The following is a 7,693-nucleotide window of genomic DNA, read 5'->3' on the forward strand; positions in this document are numbered from 1 at the left end:
GGGGATGCGGGTGTTCCTGGCATCGGTGTCACGGGCACCGCGAGCAGGACGCTTCCCGGTTTCGGAAGCTGCCTCTGCAGTTCACGCACCGGGGCAGACGCGGTCCTGCTGAACGCGTCACGCGGGGCGCTCGGTGCGGGGTCGCTGCGGCGTCCGGAGGGCGGCGGGACGGGCACCGCAGGACGGGCTGGGGGCCACGGACGAGCCCCGGGGGGCTCCCCGCGGTGGGGAACGCGGCTGCGCTCCTACCCGAGGCGGAGGGCTCTGCCCCGGGTGATCGGGGCCGTGTGCAGGGGCCGTGTATGGGATCGGATCCGTGTGCAGGTCCGTGTGTGGGACTGTGTGCGGGTCTGTGTGCAGGGTCCGTGTGCGAGTCCGTGTGCAGGTCTGTGTGCGGGATCCTTGTATGGGATCCACGTGCGGGTCTGTGTGCGGGATCCTTGTATGGGATCCACGCGCGGGTCTGTGTGCGGGACCCTTGTATGGGATCGGGTCCAAGCATGGGTCCGTGTGCGGGTCTGTGTATGGGATCGGCTCCGTGTGCGGGTCTGGCTCCGTGTGCGGAGTCCGTGTATGGGATCAGGTCCGTGTGCGGGATTGGATCCACGCGTGGCTCCGTGTGCGGGGTCCGTGTGCGGGTCTGTGTGCGGGACCCTTGTATGGGATCCGTGTGCGGGGTCCGTGTCTGGGATCGGCTCCGTGTGCGGACCGTGTCCGAGCTCTCCCCGCGGCGGTGGCAGCGCCGCCGGCACCTGCGACCCAGCGCCGCGCTCGCCCGTCACCGCGTTTCCTGTGCTGCGTCCAAAATGCCGTAAAATCGCATTTAAACGGTATTTAGAGAACTCAGCCAGGAAATAACTCGCCTTGCAGGATTGCCAACAGATCAGAGCCAGACCTTGCCAGCATCGCTTTGGAGGTAGAAGGTTGTTCTGGCTGCTCCAAGCAAACCCTCTGCAATCCACCCACACCCCGATAACGTGTGGCAGAGCCACATCCCCAGGCCTTGAGAGGCTGCTGACTCCAGCTGCCGTGGGGACCCTCGGCTGCTCCCACCCGTGGTCCTGCTGTTGCACAGGCTGTGGGATCCCAGGTTCACTTGTCCCTGTGGTGGCAGATTCTCTCTGCCCATTCCAAGCCCACCAGGACTCAGCACTTGCTGCAAGCCTCCCAGCAAGCAGCTCCTCAGCATTAGAAATGGTCTCCCCCTGGTTCAGTCAGAATTAAACAAGGATTAGTCCACCCAGATACGAAGGCTTCTTGCAATATTTCAAGATCTTATGTACACATTCACCTCACAAGCTGATTTTCTTTCATCTTCAAAAACTTATCACTAGTGCCTCACCCCCTCCACAAGAGGAAAATTGTAGCGACTACTTTTTCTGTTTTTTGTCCAATTTGTGCTTGCAGCCAGCAGCCAAGGGCAGCATCAGCCTCCAAGTACCTCACTTGACACAACCACAATCTTCTTGCATGGATGGAACCACGTTGTCTTGATCACCTTGCCACACTTCTGCTGAGATCCTTCGAGCCACCAGAAACAGAGTGAAAGCACGTGCACCGAACTGCTCAGGCTGTACATTAGAAACACCACAAGCAACACAAAAGGCTCAGGTTTATTTTTTCTTGCATGCATGCTGCTGGAAACACAGCCCAACAGGTCTTCCAGAAACTATTTAAAACCCCAACTACTTTTCCCTTTAGCTGCCACTTTGTATGTAATTTTTTTTTTTAACAGTGGAATTAAAACATCCCCAAGACACAAGTTTACGTAATGGAAACAATGACAACTCCCTGCTCTGTGAACTTGGAGCTACCGCACCAAATAAACCATCTTCCTTCAGTCAGGGCCTTGTTTTGCAGTGTTAGTGTATTACTAGGGGCATAAAAAGCAGGGCAGGCTCAGGATCCATTGCTGCAAATGTTCACAAATTCACCATTCTTCTGCAAAATACACCTGGAATAAGGAGTGAATTTTCCAGGGGTGCAATACAGGAATGTGCACATTATTGCGCTGGTTTGTGCTTAACAGTTGTTGAGTGCCGATGCTTCACAGCCTGGGAAGAAAGCCTGTTAGGGTACACTTCGGATGACCTTATGCCCGACAGCTAGAACGGAGGCTGGGCACCAGCCACATGGAATGAGATGTAAGGGAGCAAAATCAACGTATGGAGCTGGCTACAAGACTCAAAGGAAAATAACACTTACTGGCCAAGGGAAGCAGAAGATGGCAACACACAGGGGGCTGGAGCCTGAAACACAGCAAAGTGCAGGAAAACAACATCAACACTGCTGCCCAGTGCAACGGCCAGAAAGGATCCAGGACACAGTGGCTGAAGCTGGCACAGAGCAGGACCCAACTTCTAGTTTTCTGTTCTTATCTCCACACCAGCAACTGTCCTTCTGCTGGCTGACACGTAGCTTTGTCCTGTTCTGAGACGGGCATCTGTACTGCTGGCAAAGCTCCTACAGGGATTAAAAACCTTCAGGGATAACAACTAGGCTTTTAGAGTTTCTCTGGTCTGTGAAAATCAGAAGGCCTAAACTCAGCATATGGACACAAAACGCCACCACTGAGGACATAGCCAAAGGCTGTACCAAACCAGTTATTTCTGTGATAACTAGCAGACAGAGTAAAAGACAGTGCTTTTAAAAAAAACAACACCCAGAACCTTCTAAGGTTTTGTTCTCTGGCATTGAACCTGTGCACAATTCTGTTTAATTACCTTTTTCCTGGTAAACATCCATAGGAGTGTTACTGCTTAGAACAGAGCAGTATTTCTGTCTCTTACAAAGAGCATTACAATTGTTATTCAGTTTGCTTTAGTCTAGATCATGATATCAGCAAAAATATCAAGACTGTTTTCTATATCATCCTCAGGCTCTAGCTCTTCATGCTGATCCTTGGGAGAGGAGCATACACTTTGTCTGTGAACTGTCTTCCTCTTCCTTCTACGAACATACACAGAGCGACTCCTCTCCATCCCCTCAGAATGCAAGTCATTTGCACCAGCGGCAGTTTGCAAAGCTGACTCTAAGCTTCTGTAGAATCTAGAAAGAAACAAATTATGTCAGTATTACTTTTGTAGGTTTGCTCAGAATCTGCAAAACTGAACAAACAAATGCTTTTGTAATATCACCAAAATGTGCCAAGAGAAGAAAATTGTTACTGACATTGAGATGTTCTAGCCAACACTGGAAGGATAATCAGAAATACCAGGGCGTGTCCTTGTGCGTGTCCTGCTACTCCACTCTGTAATGCCTGGATGTTAGCAATCAAGTGGTGGAGGCACTCAAGTGCCATGAAGACCCTGTTAACCTTACAGAAACTAGAAACGGTATCAGGTTAAATGTCTAATGACTGACAGCATTAGCAATCAGATGGACTGCTGCTATGAGCAGTCACTGCTAACTTTAACCACTACAGAGATTCCCAGTGGACATATAAAAAGAAACTCCTCTGGTTACGTATACATAGGTGCCTCACCAGTATCTGTGTCCCTCGCACTCTGGCACTTCTGCCTGTTCTCTTCCTCAGCTGGACACAATTGTACTGTGTGTAACTCTCCACCACCCTCAAAAATCCTCAGTTTTGCAAACTATACAAAGCATTTAGTGGTTTAAAGCATGTATTGCCACCTGAATTCTGCTGAGATGGCCACTGTGTTAGAATAACAAATGCTGTTAACATGAGAAAAGAAACTCAAACCACACTTAATAACAAAGTCTGCAAACTCATGTCGCTTACAGGTTTTTCCTTAAATACTTTATAGCCTTTGGAGCTCAAACAATTAATTGAAATTGTATTTTAGACTTTGTAAGAGCTGTCTAGTTTGTGTTTTGGTTTGTTTTTTTTATTTAAACAATCTCTCCTGTGCATTTTTCACTTTCAGATTTAGATGTAATGAACAGGGCTAGTGGAATCCAACAGTTCAATATATTCTTCAGAGACCATCAATTTCCCCTTGTGGCTCAATGGAACTTCTAAGCAATGAGTGCTCCGGACAGCCTAAAAACACACAGAGAAGGATTTCTCTAGAATAAAGTTTTTTATTTTATTAAGGTTGTTTGAATATTATGGGGAATTTACTAAAGGAAAAAAACCACTCTTCCACACAATTGGTTAGTTTGCTGTCAAATGAGGCAGAAAGAATTTGCAGTGCTACAGCATGGCCTGTGAAAGCAGTCAATCACGTTACAGCACAGATCTTGGCTTGTAAAAAAACTGAGGCTACAAGTAATGATGGGATTCTGTTATATTCCTTACAGGTCAGTAGAAAAGTCCTTACCATCATAATTTTTCCTCCTCTGCCAACTGTAATACCAGAGTTCCTGAACCCAGAATCAACAGCCACTGAATGCTGAGGAAAAAAAAAGATACCTTAAACAAGTCTCACACACTTTCACAGCAAGGAATAATTCCCAGTAGGTTGCAATGCAGCTCAGTCTCAGTTTTGCAAAAAACTTATTCCAAACCATCTCCCCAGATTAATACAGGAAAATAGATACATTAAAATGTTTTTAAGATCAAACCCATGTAGTGTCACAAATAGTGGGCAGTTTTAAGAGAGCTCCAGTCAATCCTGACTGTCCAATCTAAACCCGTCACTGCAGATGGGACATGACCATCTCTCTGGGCACGGCACTGCATTATCTGGTAGCCATGCACTCAGTCATGCTACTCTTGTACAGCTAGAAGGGCAGCAATGCTATAAAAGCAGCTAATCAGCTCTCTTCTAGATCAATGAAGGAACAAACGCATCATGCATTACTCTCTGGAGTCAGGCTAGAAAAGCAGAAGGCAAAGGTACTATTCAATGAGCTGCAACACAGGAGCCAAATGGCCTGGCTGGCAGCAAAATGCTGTCTACAAACACCGTCACTTTCAGCCCATGAAAGCAACCTGAGATCGCTGGAAAAGCTTTTTAGCAGGCAATCTGCTTCAGCTTGCAAACCAAGCTGCAGTTGAGTAATTTTGATTTTAAAATGGAAAGCAAAATCTCTACTCACTTTAAAGCTGTGTTTTCTTCATTAGCTTACTTTTAATACCTTGGTTATTAAACATATAGCACATCTGGGACTATTCTAAAGTGCTAGAGCTTGCTCAGGAGCCAACACTTTGACCTTTGCAGCACGGAATATAAGAGAACAATATTGTGATACTGTTACTCAATGTAATTTTACCAGAAGCTGTGCATCCTGCATCTCTTGACACTGCACATGAAGAACAAATGGTTCAAACTTGAGCACAACATCACCAGTAGCTTTCTCAAGTGCTGCCATCTGGAAAAAACACCAAAATATTTATATTAACACTGGAGATGGGCTACAAAAGAAAGAAAAAACAAAAACAAAAAGAAAGAAAAAAAGTACCTAGTCCATGTGTGAAACAAGCATTAAAATGCAGCCCATGAACTCCAAGGAATCACGTTCAGCTGCTTTTAATTTTTCATTGCTTGTAATACACAGAAATCTCATGGATTTCCATGATTCAGTTTGCTAAGCTTGAGGTTTGATAGCAATTCATAGCAAGAGAGACTTTAAAGATGTACGCTTCTCTGTTTGTGTCTTCCTACATGCAAACAAATAGATTCAGTCAGACAGCACAGACTGAGGGCTGTGTTGCTGCAACCATGTGAAACCCGAGCACAACTATTCAGTTATTTAAAGCTGTTCTTTAAAATAAAAGACATTTACTTCTGAAGCACATTCCTCAACTTTAGAAACTCTTCTCAGGTTCAGCAGATTAAATTTGTGGCCTAACAGACTTGATCACGTTTGAATCCTAGTTTAAAGAATAACACCTACAAAGGTAAAAAAGTCAAAGTTGAAATTAGATGCATAAATACACAAGACAAGGGAAAACAAAAAAAGGGAAGTAACTTCATAACTGTAAAATGCAAGACATCACCTTCAGACCCCCTGAGCTGTGCCAGAAGACTGAGACACTAATGGCAGTTTTTCCTGGATTTGCAAGCGTGGAGAGAGCTGTATGATATTCCACAGGGCTTATCAGTACAATTTCCCTACTTTTCTATGCTATCTTTTTTGCAGAGCGGCTCTAAGGGCTGATACTACATTTTTCCATTCAGAAAAGTTGCTCTGAGGCAGTTATATGACTTATTTCATTTCATGGTTATTTAACCAGAAGCACCATCCCCCCCCGTTTGCCTTCACTTGCTCAATTTACAGCACTAAGAAATGTGCTGCGTTAACTGGAAAGATGTCAGCTGTTACCCTTTCCTTTGCTGTCTTGTCCAGCCCTCCTCATCTTTCTTGCAAAATGAAAATATTCAATAAAATAATCAGATTCATATGCTTTTTTTAAGACATGATGGCATAAAAGAAAACTGCTGAAGTAGCACTCTCCACTTTCCTTCAAAAATTGAAAACTACTTAAATGTGTTTGTGTAGAATCTCCTCTGTAAATGTTCTTATTTTAAGTTGGAAGCCGGTCTTTCTGAACAGCTCAGTTAGTAATTCCTATTTTCTCTGGAGCGCTGCTTTTCCAGAAAGCATCATCTCAATGCTGCCTGATACAGAACTTCCACCAGTGAAATGCGTGGTTTGATACAGCAATTGTCACTGTGGTGTCAGTGAGGAATACATTTTTTGTATTTCACCCTGTGGCACCTGCTAATGACTCTTATATCACTGCCCAAAGACCAGCAAGCATTCGACAGAAACTGAGCTTATTTCACTTCTGGACAGGACAGCTTTCATTTTGAACAGAGCCACGGCTTTGCAAAACCAAGGCTCACTTCATCCGAGATTTTCATAAATCATTTTCTGAAAGTCAGTGTTCTGTGACAGAAGCAACACCTATTCCTGACTTCTTGAGAAGCTATTGAGACGTGGGGATTATGTGACTTCTGACCATACAAAATCAGTCACATTTCATATTGGCTGCATTTACAACTACGCAGGGAACTTGGTCTTAAGCTTAAAAGCATTCTCCTAAAAACAGCTCTTGAGAATCTGTTAAGTAGAGCAACTAGAGGACAGTTTATTTTTAAATTAGAGTGCTGATTCATCTCAGTAACAGTCATAAAAACACCTGAACATTTCTTTCCATTTACATGCCATTTTTATCATGACATTAGGAATCCTGCATTACATAAATACAGAAGTTGTACCATAATGTCCTCTTACCACATCGTCTTTGTTACACATTTCATGTGTTACCGTGAGCCAGGTGCAGTTTTTCTTCTGGATCTCAGACCTGTTTATATCCTGGAGATAGAGAGAAAGAATTAAAGTGGCACTACAGATACATGATCTTTGATTTTGTGTAAAGAAAACAGTCCTTCATCATAAATAACGTTGCTTTTAAAAAAGCGTGTTTTCTCAAGGTACGAAAATATATTCATATAGGAGTAGTTTAAAACTGATTTATCCATGCTCCTCATGGAAGAACGGAATGTAATCCAGAGGGACCTGGACAGGCTGGAGAAATAGGCCTGGGGAAACCTCATCAGGTTCAACAAGGCCAAGGTCCTACACCGGGTCAGGGCTATCTCCAGTTTCAACACAGGATGGAGGACGACGTGATTGAGAGCAGCCGTGCAGAGAAGGACTTGGGGGTGCTGGTTGATGAGAAGCTCGACATAAGCCAGCAATGTGCACTCACAGCCCAGAAGGCCAACCGTGTCCTGGGCCGCATCAAAAGAAGCGTGGCCAGCAGGGCGAGTGAAGT

The 7,693-nt window shown here is 45.0% G+C and overlaps 1 pseudogene; it reads right to left on the reverse strand.

Annotated features, from left to right (window-relative positions):
- Nucleotides 1–2,718: 2,718 nt before the first annotated feature.
- LOC138723134 (tRNA wybutosine-synthesizing protein 3 homolog) lies at nt 2,719–7,185 on the reverse strand (annotated as a pseudogene).
- Between the last annotated feature and the right edge of the window lie 508 nt (nt 7,186–7,693).

Source organism: Phaenicophaeus curvirostris, chromosome 8 (assembly GCF_032191515.1).
Source record: "Phaenicophaeus curvirostris isolate KB17595 chromosome 8, BPBGC_Pcur_1.0, whole genome shotgun sequence".
Lineage (NCBI taxonomy): Eukaryota > Metazoa > Chordata > Aves > Cuculiformes > Cuculidae > Phaenicophaeus > Phaenicophaeus curvirostris.